General features: G+C 41.7%; 1 long non-coding RNA gene across 1 annotated transcript in view; it reads left to right on the top strand.

The window, feature by feature from the left end:
* Window positions 1-2639: 2639 nt before the first annotated feature.
* The window catches only part of LOC149454025 (uncharacterized), a 292751-nt gene continuing 275113 nt past the window's right edge, over window positions 2640-20277 (top strand). The window contains exon 1 of the long non-coding RNA XR_016314400.1: window positions 2640-3362. This is a non-coding gene — a long non-coding RNA (uncharacterized LOC149454025). The remainder of the gene's footprint in view (window positions 3363-20277) is intronic.

Here is a 20277-nt window from a genome sequence, read left to right as displayed (position 1 = left end):
AAAAACGACAAATCAGTCGTTCAATCGGCCGACGATACCAGGAACGGTAAAAAAAAATCGGCCGATTTTCATCCTGTCTACAGCAGGCAAAAAGTGTCTCTGCAGAGAGCTCCGCTATTTCTTTGACAGTTCTTTGACATTTATAGCGGTTGCAACATTGTATTTATTTGTATCCATTTCGGATACATATGTTTTTATTCGGAAACAGATACATTGTTGCAGCCGCTATAAATGTCAAGGAACTGTCAAAGAAATAGCGGAGCTCTCTAAAGGAACACTTTTTGCCGGACTGGAATTCTTCATCCTCTTCTTCTTCATCCTCTTCTTCTTCCTCTTCTTCATCCTCTTCTTCATCTTCTTCTTCATCCTCTTCTTCTTTTTCATCCTCTTCTTCTTTTTCATCCTCTTCTTTTTCCTCTTCATCCTCTTCTTTTTCCTCTTCTTCATCCTCTTCTTTTTCCTCTTCTTCTTCCTCTTCTTCATCCTCTTTATCCTCTTCTTCTTCATCCTCTTCTTCTTCCACTTCTTCTTCATCCTCTTTTCCTTCTTCTCCCTCTTCTTCTTCCTCTTCTTCTTCTTTATTCTTTTTTTCTTCCTCTTGCAGGTCACTGCTCATGCGCAGCTTTTTTATCAGTAAAAAGATCGGCTGATTTGCCCATAATTGCTGCGAAAATCGGCCGATCGGCAAAATCGGCCGATCTTTTTCCAACTTTACCGATAAAAAAAATCTGCCATAATACCAAAAAATGGCCGACCTATTAACCCACTAACGATCCGAAAATCGGCCGAATTTATTTTCGGCCGAAAAATCTGCCGATTTTCGACCCATCTATGGCCTGCATTACTCCTCTCAGACTCCTTAAAAGTACAGTACTGCAATACAGCTCACTCTCCACTCTCTCTTACATTCATTCTGCCCAATGTTCCTATTTTCCAATTCCAACCCTGGAATGTGTACCATGCATGGTCAGCTTAACACTCTATAGGATTTTCAGTTTCTTGTTTGACTGCAGTCGCCCTGCTGAAGGTGGTGCTGTGGGTTCTGCAACCTCAACCTCCACCTCCAATTCTTTGTAGCTGGCTGAGGATTCCAGGTTTTCTATTTAGTTGTCCAACACTGGCAGAACTAGAAACGTGTCCTGGATATAGTTTTGTCAAAACTTTGGAAATAATTGATCTGAAGCCCCACCCAGAGTTTTTTTTACATACTGTCACCAGTGCAGTACAGCGTCATCACATAACTGGCATGGCAATGATCAGGGACACTGGTGACAGTACGGAAAAAAAAAAAAGATAATTTTTTAAAAATGTTTATTACATTTTTTTCATATTTCACTATGACCAAAGTAGTATAATGTTACCATAGTAATACTATAATTGTAGTTATAGTATATCATAGTAATCACTACTTTGGAGAAGTGATCAGTATTTTTCTTTTTTTTTTGTACACAATTTGCTTATAGCAAAGAATTACTTTGCTATAAGCATTTACCTGAATGAAATAGATTCTTTCAGGGTTTTTTTTTTTGTGCTGAGCTGTGATTTGGCCACATCTGATCACATGACACAGCTGGGCTGTGATTGGCCCAGCTTGTGCATGCGATCCCTGTGACCATTCACAGCTAGACACACTTGTATACAATGGATGGCATGAAAGGAAGCCATCCATTGTATACAACTGTCATGTGATCTGCTGTGATTGGTCACAGTAGGTCACATGGTACTGGCAACAGGGCTGGTACACAGATCCGTCATCGGCCGTGTCCGAGGTACAAGGCCGGTGACAGATCGCGCTGCAGCGAGGCCCTGCGGGCATGCGCAATGCACATTCCAGAAAAGACGTCATATGGCGTCCACCTGGAGGGTCGAGCTGTTAAAACTGCAGTGGGAATGCTATATTTAAAAAAAAAAAAAAGAAGCCACACAATGACCATGCAGCACCCTGGTGATTTTTATGACCCTCATTTTCTGGTAGATTTCCCCCACTCCAGGGTTGTCTAGCCCTGAATTATTCCTAGTCTTGCTTCAACTTATTACCTTTAGGTGGTACATGCACTGAGCACTCATCTTTTCTGTATATTTTTTGGTCGAGCTACGAATTTGTCTTTTTTCAACCTAACTACACAACTTGGAACGCAATCTATGACCTATAAAAAAAATGTTGCATCATCAACACAAGTACAGGAGTTTACAGCTCTTTAAAAATGTATATTTGAAATAAAATAAAACAGCCAGATTTTGGTTTTGTTGTTCATTTCATTTTATTGGTTCACAAAGACGCTTCCTGAAAATTTCAGTTCAGCATCTTGTGAGCAGTTCGTATTTTAAGTCACCGATTCATAACATCAAGTAACTGCCACAATACGATATCTTAAATGAACTTCTTTAAAAAGGCCAGACAAGATATTTACATACATAGAACATACTCCTTCTGGTTTCCAACATGCCCATATTACACAATCATACAAACGGCAGATACAGTAGACAGTAAATACATCAAAATCCATAAAAACAGACGTTACAGAAAGCTGTACAAAAATACATGTTTATTAAAAGCAGCTGAAATTGTAGCGAGGGAACAGTACAGAGAAGAACCAGATCACTAAACCTGGCTATGGCCGTCAGGACTACTACAAAACGCGAATAGTACATTACACCGAATATGGAGATCTCTTCACAAGAAGAGGATTCACCGGAGTCTATCCCAGCGCCAAATGGTGGCATCGTCACATACAGCTATGAGAGTACTACTATCCCGGCTGAAGCTGGTCTGTTGGATTGCCGCTACGCATTTGGGATGTGTGAGGGTTGTACACCTGGGAAAAACAAAGAATTGTAATGATTTAAAAATCAAGTGAAATTGGGAAGGGGGGGTGTTGTTCACAGACAAATCCTCTGCCTAAAAAGCATAAAGTGATTTCTTTATGGCGTCTGTGAAAGCAACAATGGAAGAAAACTATTTCAGAGACTGTTGTGTGGAAATGTGGGAAACTGATTGTGAGACATTTAGCAACTCTGTCACAAAGCTAGGCAATGCTAAACAGGAGCAATGAGATGGATTGAAAGACATTACTGAGCAAATGTGTGACTAATTTATGCAGACCATAGATGGGTACGAAAATCGGCCGATTTTTGGATCGTTAGTGGGCTAAATGTTCGTTTTTCAGTATTTTGGCAGATTTTTTTTATTGGTAAAGTTGGAAAAAAATCGGCCAATCGGCCGATTTGCACGGCAATGATGGGCAAATTGGCCGATCTTTTACCGATAAAAAAATCTGCGCATGAGCAGTGACCTGCAAGAGGAAGACAAAAAGAAGAAAAAAGAAGAAGAGGATGAAGAAGAAGAGGAAGAAGGAGAAGGGGTAGAGAAGAAGAGGATAAAGACGAAGAAGAAGAGGATGAAGAAGAAAAAGGAGAAGAGGATGAAAAGGAAGATGAAGAAGAGGAAGATGAAGCTGAAGAAGAGGATGAAGAAGAGGATGAAGAAGAAGAGGAAGAAGAAGAAGAAGAGGATGCAGAAGAGGATGAAGAAGAGGAAGCAGAAGAAGAGGATGAAGAAGAGGAAGCAGAAGAAGAGGATGAAGAAGAAGATGAAGAAGAGGAAGAAGAAGAGGATGAAGAATAGGATAAAGAAGAAGAGGATGAAGAAGCTGAAGATGAGGAAGAAGAAGAGGATGAAGAAGATGATGAAGAAGAAGAAGAGGATGAAGAAGCAGAAGAAGAAGAGGATGAAGAAGAGGATGAAGAAGAGGAATTCCAGTCTGGCAAAAAGTGTCCCTGCAGAGAGCTCCGCGATTTCTTTGACAGTTCCTTGACATTTATAGCGGTTGCAACAATGTATGTATTTGTTTCCGAATAAAAACATCTGTATCCTAAATGGATACAAATACATTGTTGCAACCGCTATAAATGTCAAGGAACTGTCAAAGAAATAGCGGAGCTCTCTGCAGGGACACTTTTTGCCGGCTGTAGACGGGATGAAAATCGGCCTATTTTTTTTTACCGTTGCTGGTAACGTTGGCCGCTTGAACGATCCGATTTTTCCTTTTTTTTAAAGAAAAATCGGCCGATTTTCAATCCATCTATGGCCTGCATTAGAAAGAAATCCTACACAACAAACTTACAGATTAGCACGTCTGCACCAAATTCATCACTGGAGAGATTCCATGCAAAACAGATGCGTAATTAAAGCTGAACTCTGGCGATTAGAAGATGATCTGGACAGCTGCACACCCTGAGAATCTCCTTTATTAAAGTGGTAGTAAACTCTCCCTATTACATTTTCCCCATTTTAATAATCAACACATACTTTATATATTGCTGCCTCTAGATCTCTTGTCATCTGCTTACGTTTCTTGCAATGCGTTGCTGTTCACTTGACATCACCAGCACATGTCCCGTTTATGGCACGCTTGTCGCGTGTTAGTCCTTTCAGGAACATGCCATGGCTCCGTCATGTCCCCACTGCAGTATTGCTCTGCAATCCCCCGAAAGTACAGGCCCATTGAGAATTTCCTGTGTACACCCCCGTGCCGTTGCAAGTCACATGGGGTGTGAACATTGGTGCATAGCACGGGGCAGGAGTGAGGAGATCACCTGTATCAAATCCAGACTGTATCTGACACTGCAAAACACATATACAGTATATATATATATATATATAAAACCTTTGTTTTACAAAAATTAATTGAATGCCAGACAATGGATTCCCAGAGTGCTAAAAGTTATCTTAAAGAGAAGAACATAGTAGAAGAAACAGACAAAAGTGGTCTCCTCAAAGAGAGTAATTTGTAGAGAAGGGAGAGTCGCAGTTTTAACTCAGTCTCTGTGTGTAAATTTTAGCTTCAGCTATTGAGCTCTGCAAACAGACTTTTAAAAAACAAAGCCCCTGGAAAACCAGTTAAAATGTCTAAATTTCCATCTGCTGGCAACAATTGAAATCAATGTTTTCTATGCAGGGCACCTTTGTTGCACTCTCCTTTGGCGATAGCTTTGTGGGAACTTCCGGTTACACGACAGCGAGCTTTAGCTGCCGCTTCTTGTCATAGCCAGCTTTTATTTTAACACCCTTGTCTATAGCTCTCAGTACTAGGGGTGATGTAATGATGCAGCCCCAGCAGTCAGAAGTCTTTAATATTGGCCCAAACAGCAAAGCATCAATGCCCCCCGCACCCGCGGCTTGAACCATACAGATTTTCTGGGACAAGTAGTTCCTGTACTACCACTGCTCCCTGCCTGCCTCCACACCACAGGAAGGAGAAAAATGAGACTGGACTGGTCATGCAACTGCTCCAGTAAAGTCTTTAAAAAATTATCTAGCTAGAAATGTAAGATAGAAGATAAGGTACATTGCCCCGGGGTAGGGGAGAAAATGATCACTTGAATGCCTGGAGTCCGGCTTTAATCACTTTGCCAATAAACCAATAACAAAAGTACCCGGGAACCACACTGCACACATCTGAGGACAAAAATCTGATTGGATTATTTTGCGGTCTCTTCCCCCACTGGGAAGATGCCCCCTTACTTCTGTGCTCCCAATGGGAATGAAGACAATTAAAGCAGTATTAAACCAAAAAGCAAACATTTACTATATTGTAGCTCACCAATCCTTAGATGTGATGGCTGCTTTACTTTGCTTTTTTCGGGGTTTTTTCTTGTACTTTCACTTGGTGATCCAGCCAGTAAGTCTGTTCTTTTTCAACAGAACAAGCTGTCTGCAAATGCATCAGTTAAAAGTGTTGAGACAAACCATTTACCACTGACAGGGGTGCTTGCAACCATCAGCTGTTATGTATGTAAATTCTTTCCCAAAAGAAAAAAAAATGTTGCTGTAACTGTTTGTAAAGTGTGAGCTGGAGTTTGGCTGGTTAGTGTATCTAAATCTGCTAGTACATCAAACACTCCCCTCCCCCTAGACTAGCCTTTCTCAACCAGGGTGCCCAGGTACACTGGGGTGCCTTGAGGTTTCTTCAGGGGTACCTTGGCAAAATGTCCAGTGGGGGGAACAAACCTGCCTTTTAGTTACACAAAGTCACAGGATTTTCATTGTGCACCATTCCGACCTTCTAGCCTCCGACATCCTAACTGTCAATGACATCATCAGCTGATAAGGAGGATGTCAACTGCCTGCACACAGGGGCGTCCCTAGGCAGGTGGGGGGGATGCGCAACGCACCGGGTGACACCAACCGCACAAGGTGACACCGGACCTGCTCCACAAAAAAGGTAAGTTGTAAAGCAAGCCGAAGATCCCCGCAGGATGGATCAGATCTGCGGATTGAGCATAACGGATCAGAGTCCGATCCATTATGCTCCCCAAACCACAGATCCGATCCATCCTGTGGGAATCTTCGGCATGAAACCTATACGGAGTGACACCGGACCCACTCCACGAAAAGGTAAGTTGTAAAGCAAGCCGACAATCCCTGCAGGATGGATCGGATCTGCGGATTGGGGAGCATAATGGATCGGGCTCCGATCCCAAGTGTTACCACACCGGGTGACACCAACTCTAGGGACGCCCCTGCCTGCACAGCATCCTAGTTTGACCCTTCCCTGCCCCTCTCCATCAGTGCCGGGGTCACATTAGCTCAGTGATGGAGGACAGGTGCTTTGGGACTGCCCACAATTTTAAAGAGTGCCTTGACTGAAAAAAGGTTGAGAAACGCTGCCTTAGACTGACAATGTTTCTGTGTGCTATGCCCCCGGTGATCCTTCACCCAGAGTGGGGGCTCTCTAATACAGGTGGTGCGCTACTGGCCAGATCGCCAGGTGAAAACAGAGGGGGGGGGAAGCCCAAAAAAAGAAAACTAATGCAGCTGACACATCTAATTATTGGTAAGTGGCAATATATTACATTTTTGGTTTAACCACTTCCCTTCCGGCCCATGTATATAAAATGCCGGACGGTGGCAGTGCAGGGGCGGGTTGCTGTTCATAAACGGCGCCCTTCCTTTTGGAATGTGTGTGCTCCCTGGGAGCGAGTGGCACCACGATCCGGAGGACACAGCGGAACACCGATCACTGTACGGGACCTCTGTGTGAGGTCCCGATCACGTGATCACTGATTGGCCAATCAGTGATCACGGGAATAGTAGTAAGCAAGATGTCACTTCCTGACATCATTGCTTACTACTTGTGAAATCTGTGAATGATCACAGAGGTCACATGGCACAAGACTATTCACAACAGTCTTGTACCATGTGACAAGCTGTGACCAATCACAGCTCACACAGTATTTCTCAATTGCTGCAAGAATGCAGCCAGAGAGAAGGAGAAATGATTGCTTTTATAGCCTTTATGGGTGTAAAAGCAATCAGTGTACACAAAAAAAATCTTCATCACCCCCCACAAGTAGTACAGTGTCACTATGGTGACACTGTACTGCTAGGGTGACAAGTATGTTAAAAAAACAAACAAAAAATAATATAAAAAAAATAAAAGTGTAAACAATTTTTTTGAAAAATTATAATTTTTGGTTATAAACTAATTTGGGTTTTTTTTTACTAAAAAGATAACTGAATAAATGTTTATGAAGAAAGATTATTTATTTGCAAATTTTTATAGCAAAAACTTTTTTTTCAAAATCTTTTGACTTTTTCATTTTATAGCAAAAAAAAAATAAAAATCCCAGTGGTGAATAAATACCACTAAAATAAAGTTTTTTTGTCTCAAAAAAAATGCTAAAAAATTCATATGGGTACAGCGTTGCATGACTGTGCAATTGTCATTCAAAGTGTGACAGCGCTGAAAGCTGAAAATTGGCCTGGACAGGAAGGGGGTGAAAGTGTCCGGACATGAAGTGGTTAATATCGCTTTAAAATCTGTCCAATAACTGGCTGGCGCTCCACAATCTAATAAAAGTGCAGTTCCTAACCCAACTGCCGCTTTTTTTTCAGCATACTGTCTTCTACAAAACGACATGTGTTTTATTAAATCTGAAAAATGTTTTTCAGATGTTTGTGAGAGCGTCAGACATCATACAGGGAAGAGAGCGTTGGCTTCAGATGTCACGTAATAAAGCCCAGCGACACATCTGATTCACATGATGCAGCGAGCCGCCACGTTTCATTCATTACATGTCAGAGCCGTATTAATCAGTGACATCTGTGATGCCATCTCCTTGCTGGAAAATCGTATGGAATCAACAAAAAAATAAAACCCGATCATTATTAATAGAAATGAACACATCTGTTCCGCTGCTTTTACAGTAGGCGGGGGCAGAGTGATGAAATCCTTGGAACCAAAATGTGGAGCGAGCTCATAAGTTAAAGGATAGGTCCACTTTAAGGGACAGTTCACACCAGGGGCGGACTTACCATTTGGAAACTCGGGCACTGTACAAGCCCTTCAGGGACTGTTCAGGGAGTGTTGGGGTACCAGCAGACCTGCTGCATGCTGTGATTTCATTTTCTGACCCCTTTGACACCTTACTACACAGCAGTCATTTAGAAGGTCAGAGAATGGAACCACAGCACACAGTGAGTACTGGTATCGGACTCTCCAGGAAGTACAGAAACAATTGAGTACTTTTTTTATTTGCAATAACATCCAATTTTCAGGACAAGCTTTCGGGGTATGTCCCCTACATCAAGGTCCAAGCAGTACCAAATGCTAGAGGGCCTGGAGGAGGTTGCATTTCCCGGAACAGAGGCGAAGTTGGAGATACGGGTCAACAGAGAGGTGGGTTTGCTACCTCTTCTCTTGCAGGGAACTTTCAGCTCTATTTTTCAAGGACCTGACAGGGTCGCTTTAACTAGTTACTGACTTTGGGCATGCTACACACGTCCCAAAAAAAACCACACAAAAACCCCATCATCATTGTACACAGAACATGTGTAGCACGTCCAGTCTCTCTACTCTGTTTGTGGGACCCTTCCCCCACACTAGTTTTCAGAAATCGTTGGCTTGGATTAATCAGAGTTCATAGAAGGTGTCGGCGGCTGTAGCTGCCAAAAAAACATTCTGAATAAAACTCTGTTGACACTAGTGTGACCTGTCATGCCGGTTAGGATACAGATAGTTGTGTGACAAGTCGCAGCCCATCAATTGAACGGCACACATTCCATTCTATGTGACCTAAAGTCGCAGTAACTTTGAAAAGGTTCCTGCACTACTTTGATGCCACTTTCTTGCAACTTGAGTGCCAGCGAATTTAAAGCCGCATAAAAGTCACCCAACAAAGACACATTTGAAATCACGTGACTTTGGAGTCGCCCTAGAGCGGGTGTCGGCAACCCATGGCTCCAGAGCCACATGCGGCTCTTTTTCATCTTTGCTGCGGCTCCGGAGCACACTGCCCACCAGGTGACAGGCAATAGGGTTTCAGTGGTCGGCAAGCCGCGGATCGCAAGCCACATGCGGCTCTTCTGTGTGCCGGGCGCCCGCTCCCCTCCCTCCTCTCGGGCGGCCGCCTCAAAAGTCAGGACTCTTTTAATCCGGCCCGCGGAGCGTGGAACATTAGCTGTCAGGATGTAGGCGGGGCAGCCAGGATGTAGGCGGGGCAGCGTGACGAACTCCTCTCAGAGTCCGCCCTGAAGACCGGAACACAGCGCGGGAACACAGCGAGAGGAACGCGCGGAGCAAAGGTAAGTGAATTGAGACAATATGGGGAATTAATTACTATAGGGGGGATGAATTACTATGGGGGATGAATTATTATATGGAGGATTAATTACTATGGGGGATGAATTACTATGGAGGATGAATTACTATATGGGGGATGAATTACTATGGGGGATGAATTACTATATGGGGGATGAATTACTATGGAGGATGAATTACTATATGGAGGATGAATTACTATATGGGGGATGAATTACTATGCGGGATGAATTACTATGGAGGATGAATTACTATGGGGGATGAATTACTATGGGGGATGTATTACTATATGGGGGATGAATTACTATGGGGGATGAAGTACTATATGGGGGATGAATTACTATATGGGGGATGAATTACTATAGGGGGGATGAATTACTATGGGGGATGAATTACTATATGGGGGATGAAGCTAACTGCACAATCCTGTATATAGCATTAAGGTAAGAAACAATATATGCAGTGTCGGATTTGTTTTAAATGTTGCAATGGTTTTGCGGCTCCCAGTCTTTTTTTTCCCTTTGGAAACGGGTCCAAGTGGCTCTTTATGTCTTAAAAGTTGCAGACCCCTGCCCTAGAGTGCACAGAGCCTCAATCTGTGATTATACAAAGATACAAAGTAACATTTTGTTACTTTTGTATCATTCTGTTCATTCATCTGCAGATCAAAAGGGATGTCAGTTAAAACAACGTGACAAGCAAAACAAAAGTAAATAAATAAATAAAATGTTCCTCTTTGTAACCCCTTATTAACCCTTATTTACTCTAATCAGCCCCAATTAACTGCTTAGTCTCCTTCTCCCTTAAACTATTATTTGTCTGCTGATTTTTTGTTTCTATTTTTTCTATTTCAATAACTATTAATATTGAAATATTTGTTTTTAAAGGTTAATGTTTTTACACATTTAATATACACTCGCCGGCCACTTTATTGGGTACACCTTCCTAGTACCAAGAAAATCTCCCCCACCCCATTACACCACCACCCTGAACAATTGATACAAGGCAGGATGGATCCATGCTTTCATGTTGTTCACTCCAAATTCTGACCCTACCATCTGAATGTCGCAGCTGAGATCGAGACTCATCAAACCAGGCAACGCTTTTCCAATCTTCTATTATCCAATTTTGGTGATCCTGTGTGAATTGTAGCCTCTGTTCCCTGTTCTTAGCTGACAGAAGTGGCACCTGATGTGGTCTTCTGCTGCTGTAGCCCATCTGCTTCAAGGTTCAATGTGTTGTGCGTTCAGAGATGGCATTCTGCATACTTTGGTTGTAATGAGCGATTATTTTAGTTAATGATGCCTTTCTATCATCTTGAACCAGTCTGCCCATTCTCCTCTGACATAAACAAGGCATTTTCATCCACTCACTGGATATTTTCCTTTTTCTGGACCATTCTCTGTAAACCCTAGAGATGGTTGTGCGTGAAAATCCCAGTAGATCAGCAGTTTTTGAATTATTCAGACCAGCCCGTCTGGCACCAACAACTATGCCACGTTCAAAGTCAATTAAATCCCCTTTCTTCCCCATTCTGAGGCTCGTAAGTCATCTGTTGCTGCCATGTGATTGGATGATTAGCAATTTGTGTTACAAAGCAACTGAAAAGGTGTACCTAATAAAGGGGCCGGTGAGTGAATGTTTACACATTTACCATTTAAAAAAGCACAAAATTGAAAAAAAAACCCCACATTATTTAACTTGTAAACAATGTTGCAATGCTTTGTACCAGAATCATAATGCAGAATTTTCATTGAATTTCACACCATTAGTGGGCTGCAGAATTAGCCGATTTTCATGCAGCCATCAAATTTGAGTGACCGGGCATGTTGAAAATTGTTTTGAAAAACAAATGAATTTCTAATCAATGATGGGAGAATCATGTGAGAGATATAATAAAAAAAGAAATGAGCGTGAACCGTGACCTGGAAGGAAAGAAGATTCCCAGCCACGAAAATTCTTTTCTGTAGCAACATGAGGTGAAACTGATGGCTTGGTTGGTCGAATTTCGAAATCAATGGTGACACCATCGGATTACAAAAAGAACAACATTTCTGATTTTCTAAAGAAAATGAATTCAGAATTCGACCCATGTATGGCCCACCTAACTTTAGTGTCATTTTAACTACTTGAGATCTGGAAGGTTTTGCCCTCATTTATGACCAGGCCATTTTTTGCTATTTGGCACTGTGCTACTTTAACTGACAATTGCACTCTCATGCATAACTGTATGCAAATCAAATTTATAGCATTTTTTTCACACAAATAGAGCTTTCTTTGGGTGTTATTTGGTCACCACTTGGTTTTTTGTTTTTTATTATATTAACGAACCAAAAAAGATAACAAATTAAAGACCAACAATTTTTAAAAAAAAAACCAATATTTTCTACATTGTGTGATAAAACATGTTCAGTATTTTTTTTAGCTGAATTCCTTCATAAATTTAGGCCAAAATGTATTCTGCTACATGTCTTTGGTAAAGAAAAAAAAAATTCCAAGTGCAAATATTATATATATACAGTGGGGATCGAAAGTTTGGGCACCCCAGCTAAAAATGTGTATTAATGTGCATAAAGAAGCCAAGGAAAGGTGGAAAAATCTCCAAAAGGCATCAAATTACAGATTAGACATTCTTATAATATGTCAACAAAAGTTAGATTTTATTTCCATCATTTACACTTTCAAAATAACAGAAAACAAAAAAATGGCGTCTGCAAAAGTTTGGGCACCCTGCAGAATTTATAGCATGCACTGCCCCCTTTGCCAAGCTGAGACCTGCCAGTGTCATGGATTGTTCTCAATCATCATCTGGGAAGACCAGGTGATGTCAATCTCAAAGGTTTTAAATGCCCAGACTCATCTGACCTTGCCCCAACAATCAGCACCATGGGTTCTTCTAAGCAGTTGTCTAGAAAACTGAAACTGAAAATAGTTGACGCTCACAAAGCTGGAGAAGGCTATAAGAAGATAGCAAAGTGTTTTCAGATGTCAATATCCTCTGTTCGGAATGTAATTAAGAAATGGCAGTCATCAGAAACAGTGGAAGTTAAAGCAAGACCTGGAAGACCAAGAAAAATATCAGACAGAACAGCTCGCAGGACTGTGAGAAAAACAATTCACAACCCACGTTTGACTGCACGATCCTTCCAGAACGATCTGGCAGACACTGGAGTTGTGGTACACTATTCCACTATAAAGAGATACTTGTACAAATATGGTCTTCATGGAAGAGTCATCAGAAGAAAACCTCTTCTACGTCCTCACCACAAAAATCATCGTTTGAACTTTGCAAATGAACATATAGACAAGCCTGATGCATTTTGGAAACAAGTTCTGTGGACCGATGAGGTTAAAATTGAACTTTTTGGCCGGAATGAGCAAAGGTAAGTTTGGAGAAGAAGGGGCACAGAATTTAATGAAAAGAACCTCTGTCCAACTGTTAAGCATGGGGTTGTGTTGCAGCCAGTGGCACAGGGAACATCTCACGAGTAGAAGGAAAAATGGATTCAATACAATTTCAGCAAATTTTGAATGGTAACTTGATGCCATCTGTGAAAAAGCTGAAGTTAAAGAGAGGATGGCTTCTACAAATGGATAATGATCCTAAACACACCTCGAAATCCATGGGGGATTACATCAAGAGGCGTAAACTGAAGGTTTTGCCATGGCCTTCACAATCTCCTGACCTCAACATAATTGAAAATCTATGGATAGACCTTAAAAGAGCAGTGCGTGACAGACAGCCCAGAAATCTCAAAGAACTGGAAGACTTTTGTAAGTAAGAATGGGCAAAGATACCTCAAACAAGAATTGAAAGACTCTTGGCTGGCAACAAAAAGCGTTTACAAGCTGTGATACTTGCCAAAGGGGGCAATACAAGATATTAACTCTGCAGGGTGCCCAAACTTTTGCAGACGCCATTTTTTGTTTTCTGTTATTTTGAAATTGTAAATGATGGAAATAAAATCTAACTTTTGTTGACATATTATAAGAATGTCTAATCTGTAATTTGATGCCTTTTGGAGATTTTTCCATCTTTCCTTGGCTTCTTTATGCACATTAATACAAATTTTAGCTGGGGTGCCCAAACTTTCGATCCCCACTGTATATACACACCCACACAGACACACACAGTTGTGTTCAAAATAATAGCAGTGTGTTGAAAAAAGTGAATAAAGCTCAAAATCCTTCTAATAGCTTTTATTTCCATCCACACAAATGCATTGGGAACACTACACATTCTATTCCAAATCAAAACATGAAGAAAAATATATCAAATTGGTGTTGTTCCTCTAAAAAAAATTGAAGAAAAGTGAATATTAGACTGTTCAAAAAAATTGCAGTGTTTGTATTCATCTTTACAAACTCAAACATTCACTATATAAACTGAAAAATGTTTGAAGATTTTGCTTTCCTTTGAATCACTTAATGAATATTTAGTTGTATAAGCACTGTTTCTGAGAACTGCTGTACATCTGTGTTGCATGGAGTCAACCAACTTCTGGCACCTGTGAACAGGTATTCCAGCCCAGGATGATTGGACTACATTCCACAGTTCTTCTCTATTTCTTGGTTTTGCCTCAGAAACTGCATTTTTTATGTCACCCCACAAGTTTTCTATTGGATTAAGATCCGGGGATTGGGCTGGCCACTCCATAACGTCAATCTTGTTGGTCTAGAACCAAGATGTTGCACGTTTACTGGTGTGTTTGCGGTCGTTGTCTTGTTGGAACACCAATTTCAAGGGCATTTCCTCTTCAGCATAAGGCAGCATGACCTCTTCAAGTATTCTGATGTATTCAAACTGATCCATGATCCCTGGTATGCGATAAATAGGCCCAACACCGTAGTATGAGAAACATCCCCATATCATGATGCTTGCACCACCATGCTTCACTGTCTTCACAGTGTACTGTGGCTTGAATTCAGTGTTTGGGGGTCGTCTGACAAACTGTCTCCGGCCACTAGACCCAAAAAGAACAATCTTACTTTCATCAGTCCACAAAATGTTGCGCCATTTCTCTTTAGGCCAGTCAATGTGCTCTTTGGCAAATTGTAACCTCTTCAGCACATGTCTTTTTTTCAACAGTGGGACTTTGCGGGGGCTTCTTGCAGATAACTTGGCTTCACATAGGCGTCTTCTAATTGTAACAGTACTCACAGGTAACTTTACACCTTCTTTCATCTTCCTGGAGCTGATTGTTGGCTGAGTCCTTGCCATTTTGGCTATTCTTCTATCCAATCGAATGGTAGTTTTTCTCTTTCTTCCACGTCTTTCAGGTTTTGGTTGCCATTTTAAAGCATTTGCGATCATTTTAGCTGAGCAGCCTATCATTTTCTGCACTTCTTTATATGTTTTCCCCTCTCCAATCAACTTTTTAATAAGGTACGCTGTTCTTCTGAACAATGTCTGGAACGACCCATTTTCCTCAGAATTTCAGAGAGAAATGCACTGTAACCAGCATGTACAACATTTGCTGCCTTCCTTCCTTAAATAAGGGCAATAATTGCCACCTGTTTTTCAAAGAATGAATGACATCACTAATAGAACTCCACACTGCTATTATTTTGAACATGCCCCTTTCAATTAATGATTCAATGCCATAGAATCAGCAGCATGCATGTCATGACTGTTGGGTCTGTTGGATTTCTATGACTCTACTACACCTGCTAGTAAATTATTTGCCATGGCGAAATATCATTTCTATCAAAAACAGTGATTGATCAGGTTAGTGATGTCTGACTGCTATTATTTTGAACACAACTGTATATATATATATATATATATATATATATATATACATACACACACACACATATACATACAGACACACACACAAATATATATATATAATTCTATGATGCTATGCCAGTATTGGCAGTGATCAGCGACTTATAGTGGGACTGTAAAAATGTGGCGTGCAATCTGGTGCTAGCTGACACAGGCTGAGAGGTACACTGACTGACAGTGACATCAATAGTGCCACTAATACAGTGATCAGTGCTAATTCTGTACACTGTCACTTTAACTAATGACGCTGGCTGAGAAAGGGTTAACATCAAGGGGCTAATTGTATGCCTAACAATGTGTAATGTGTGTTATATGTGCTGCATTTACTTTACTGTATGGCTGTTTTTCTCCCTGCTTTGCAGGAACAAAAAAAACAGGCATATCAGTGTTTCCTGTACACAGAGTTCTTTTAGTAAACATAGAACCCTGTGTGTGATTGGACACAGTTGATCAACTGATTTTAGCTGGAACCATTGGCTGAAACCAGTTGCCAAATTCATGCTGTGTCCAACCACAAGAAACTCTTCTGCTTTTTGCTGCATATGGGGGACTGGAGTGCGGGAACCTGTATGCGGTCTGATATTATAAGGGCTGTTTGGCAGGGAGGTCTATCTCACCAGGAAAGGAGACACCTAATTGGGGACGGTGGAGGGTATACCGGTGCAAGAATTTGGTGAAGAGTTTCTTGTTGTGAACAGGGAGAATATTATCGATTTTTTTCCCCTGAATATAAATCACGTATATATTGGACCGTGTATGGGACTTAATTACGAATTGGACATTTATACATAATTGTTTAGTGTTGATGTCTAAATGTATTTTTCTATTGTGGTTATCGATGATATAGTAGAGCGCGTTGCTGCGTTAGTTAATATGATGTTCACATGTGTGCTGATTGCACTGCCAGGTTGTAGCAGCTCTGCAATTGCAAAACTGTTTTCTATTTTCACATTTTTTCTCTATTTTTTTTTATTTGCTTTCCTTTTATTATTTTTGATACTTTTTTGTTTGAGCACAGTAATAACATGGGGATCACTATTTATTTTATATTTGTTATCACATCTTAAGTAATGATAAAAGGTATTGCCGAATTAACAGGTCCATAACAGAGATATAAAAATTGCTCTTCTCCATAGGGGGTGAACAGGTGTGAAAGATGAAGTAGTTAAGATATATCAACTAGCTGAAGACACTGGACGTGCTGCACATGCCCATAAAAAACCATCATCAAAGTACACAGGACATGTGTAGCACATCCAGTCCTTCTATCCCTCTGCCCCCTTCCAGTTGCTAGCCATTCTAGGTTCTAAAAATGAAAAGAAAAAAAGCTGTCCGTTTATTGCAATTGTTCAGATGCAAAATAGACAGATTTATTTATTTATTACAGGTACTTCTATAGTGCTGTCAATTTACGCAGCGCTTTACATATATATTGTACATTCACATCAGTCCCTAACCCTCTAGGGGTGTACAATCTAAGGTCCCTAATTCTCATTCATACATAAGACAGATACAATGTAACAGTATTACTTTTGTACCTACTACATTTTAGTGCTCGGTCACACCGAATCAGACTTTGAAATCGTGCAACTTCACTTAAAGTCGCACGATTTCAAAGTTGGATGTCAGTGCGACTTCAGGTGCAACTTGCAAGACATCTGTGCGACTTGCATAGGCACATGTGGCTATGCAAGTTGCCCCTGAACTTGCAAAAAGTAGTGCATGCACTGATTTCAAAATCGATGCAGCTCTGATGAAGTCGGAATCGCACCAATTTGACGGCTTCAATTGCAGACAATAGGGTGCGACTTGTCATGTTGATTTGAAACTATCAAATTCCATGACAAGTCACAATGATATGACCGGGGTCTTACCCTAGGTTCACATCTGTGCGGGTGGTTCCGCTGCAGATCCGCACGAAAATCTGTGCAGCCGCACCACCGACACAGAGAATTGCGGACCCGCGGGCGGGTGCCATTAGTTCTAATGGCACGCCGCCCGCACTGGGAAACGTAACCGTAGTGGGAACCGAGGTTCCTGTGAGGGCTGCATTTTCCAAAGAAGTGCAGGGACTTCTTCTCTGCGTGTCACGGGCACGGGAGTCCATTCAAATGAATGGGCTCTCGTGCCCGAGCAAAACACGGCCGCATATGTGTGAACCGGGGGTTAGGGCTGATTCACAATGTAAGGAGTGCAACTGCAGCACTTTACTTCTGCGAAAGCTCTGTGTCGCCAGCTGCCCTAGGGGGTAGTGTGGTGCGCGAATCAGTGCATTGTACTGCCCCCCCCTTTTTTTTTTTTGGTCTCTGTATAAGCTTTATTTGAAATGTACAAAATGTACACTTCATTCACTGCAATGTCATGCAGCATGATGCGATAAAGTGCAGCATGTCTGCATTTTAGCACAGCACTAGGCTGCATTGCAGTGTGAATGGGACACATAGGAAACATTGTTTCCTTTGTGTGCCTGCAGTGACAGACGTTTTTACAATGCGGTAAAATGTCTGTAACCGCACATAATTTCAATCTGCATATCCTGTCAGTTAAAGCAGCCTGACAAGAGGAAAAACACATTTATTAAAATAAAATTTGTCTATTCAACCCCTTATTAAACCTTAGTCTACCCAAATCAGCCCAAATTAACTCCTTCTTTCCCTTCTCCCCTCAACCATTTTCTAACTTTTTTGTTTATTTCTATTTTATTAAAGTGGGATTAAAATTCTCGAGATTTACCTCCCCCACCCTTCTAACAAGCCACCAATCAAAAAAACAAAAAAAAACGCATTTGCGCAGGTGCACTGCTGGTCTCCTCCAGTCCTTTGGGAACTGCTGGAAAAGACCGGTGATGCAAGCTGCTTGGTAATAGTTTGGTAGCCCAGTCCAGCCTTGTATAGGTCTACAATCAACAGACTTCATGAGGGTGGCCTGAGGGCCCGATGTCCTCTAGTGGTCCCTGTGCTCACTGCCCAGAACCATAGAGCTCAATTGGCATTTGCCATTGAACACCAGAATTGGCAGGTCCGCCACTGGCGCCCTGTGCTTTTCACAGATGAGAGCAGGTTCACCCTGAGCACATGTGACAGACGTGAAAGGGTCTGGAGAAGCCGTGGAGAACGTTATGCTGCCTGTAACATGGTTCAGCATGGCCGTTTTGGTGGTGGGTCAGTGATGGTCTGGGGAGGTATATCCATGATGGGACGCACAGACCTCTACAGGCTGGACAATGGCACCCTGACTACCATTAGGTATCGGATGAAATCCTTGGACCCATTGTCAGACCCTACGCTGGTGCAGTGGGTCCTGGGTTCCTCCTGGTGCATGACAATACCCGGCCTCATGTAGTGAGAGTATGCAGGCAGTTCCTGGAGGATGAAGGAATTGATACCAGTGAATAGCCCCCACTCTCACCTGACCTAAATCCAATAGAACACCTCTGGGATATCATGTTTCAGTCCATCCGACACCGCCAGGTTGCACCTCAGACTGTCCAGGAGCTCAGTGATGCCCTGGTCCAGTCCTGGGAGGAAATCCCCCAGGACACCATCCCTTATCTCATTAGGAGAATGTCCCGATGTAGTCAGGCATGAATACAAGAACGTGGGGGCCATACAAATTACTGAGGACCATTCTGATTGGTGCAATAAAATTTCAGCAAAATGGACTAGCCTGCTGCATCATTTCTTCACTTTGATTTTCGGGGTGTCTTTGGATTTAGTCCTCTGTAGGTTGATAATTTTTATTTCCATCAAACAATGGGACATCCTTACATTCCTAACACATTACCCCGTCCATATCAGTATAGAGATCCAGCAGGAGATTTTTCTCCATTGAGATCTGATGGGTTTTCAAAGTATTCATTTCATTTTTTTTGAGCCGTGTATATAGGTTCGGGAATTTTAAATACTCTCCAGACCCAAAGTGTACATTTTAATGTGTGCAAAAAAAAATAGGGCCCAAGCAGCAAAAGGGCTCATTCTATTTTATAAGAAATTGAAATAATGAAATGTGTTAATCAAGTACTGTAGTAATCTGATTGTGATCGATCCGTCACATTGAGTTCTAATGGTACGCTGAGGCCCATCCTCATTGCCTCGAGCGTAGAAAGGTTTGAGGTCATATGGATAGTTGATGATGAATACAGGGACGTCCCCACAATGTCGGACCAAATATTTCTCATGCTCCGTCTGTAGATCACAGCCCCACTGCAAGTGAAAGAAACACAAGGTATGTTAGATTAGAGAAGGACTCCAGAAATCACTATTTATACCAAAAGTGTTCCCCTGAACAGAACTGCAATTTTAGAGAAGAATAACCCTCCTTGTATGCAAACAGATGCTGTTTTTGGGGCCCCTGTGGCTCTACTAATCGCTAAGGTGCAGCGTACAACAATCATCCTGTTTTGCTGACTAACTGCGGTGTGTTTTATTTGAATAGGCTGCAAAACGCACTGCACCACGGGAAAAGCAGTGCTTGCAGTACCGGGCGATTTTGTGGCTGCAAATGCACTGCGTTTGCAAGCTGCATTTGGGATGCCATTAACAATACATTTGCAAGGGCAGCGCGTTCACCTGCAGTGCGGGAAATTTGCATGAAACGCGCCTTTCCTGTTCTGCTTTCTGGTGTGAACTGGCCCTAAGTTTGAAGAAAAAAAAGATAAGAGTATATTTGCTTATGTCATGAAAGTCATGTATACGGTACTGAATATTGAATCAGACCAGAACAAGCAAACACATTATAGGTACTAATCAGAAGCTATTTTGCTCTTCATTTAAAGGAGAACTCCAGGCAGACAGCTAAATACACAGAACAAAATATACATGGGAGCTTTTCTACCTACCAAAGGATTTTTTTTTTTTTTTCATAACAACCATGTTATACTCACCT

The sequence above is a fragment of the Staurois parvus genome, unplaced genomic scaffold (assembly GCF_062004578.1).
Source record: "Staurois parvus isolate SC_StPar_1 unplaced genomic scaffold, SC_StPar_1.0 ptg000440l, whole genome shotgun sequence".
NCBI classification, from domain to species: domain Eukaryota; kingdom Metazoa; phylum Chordata; class Amphibia; order Anura; family Ranidae; genus Staurois; species Staurois parvus.
This window is presented reverse-complemented; position numbering and strand designations above follow the sequence as displayed.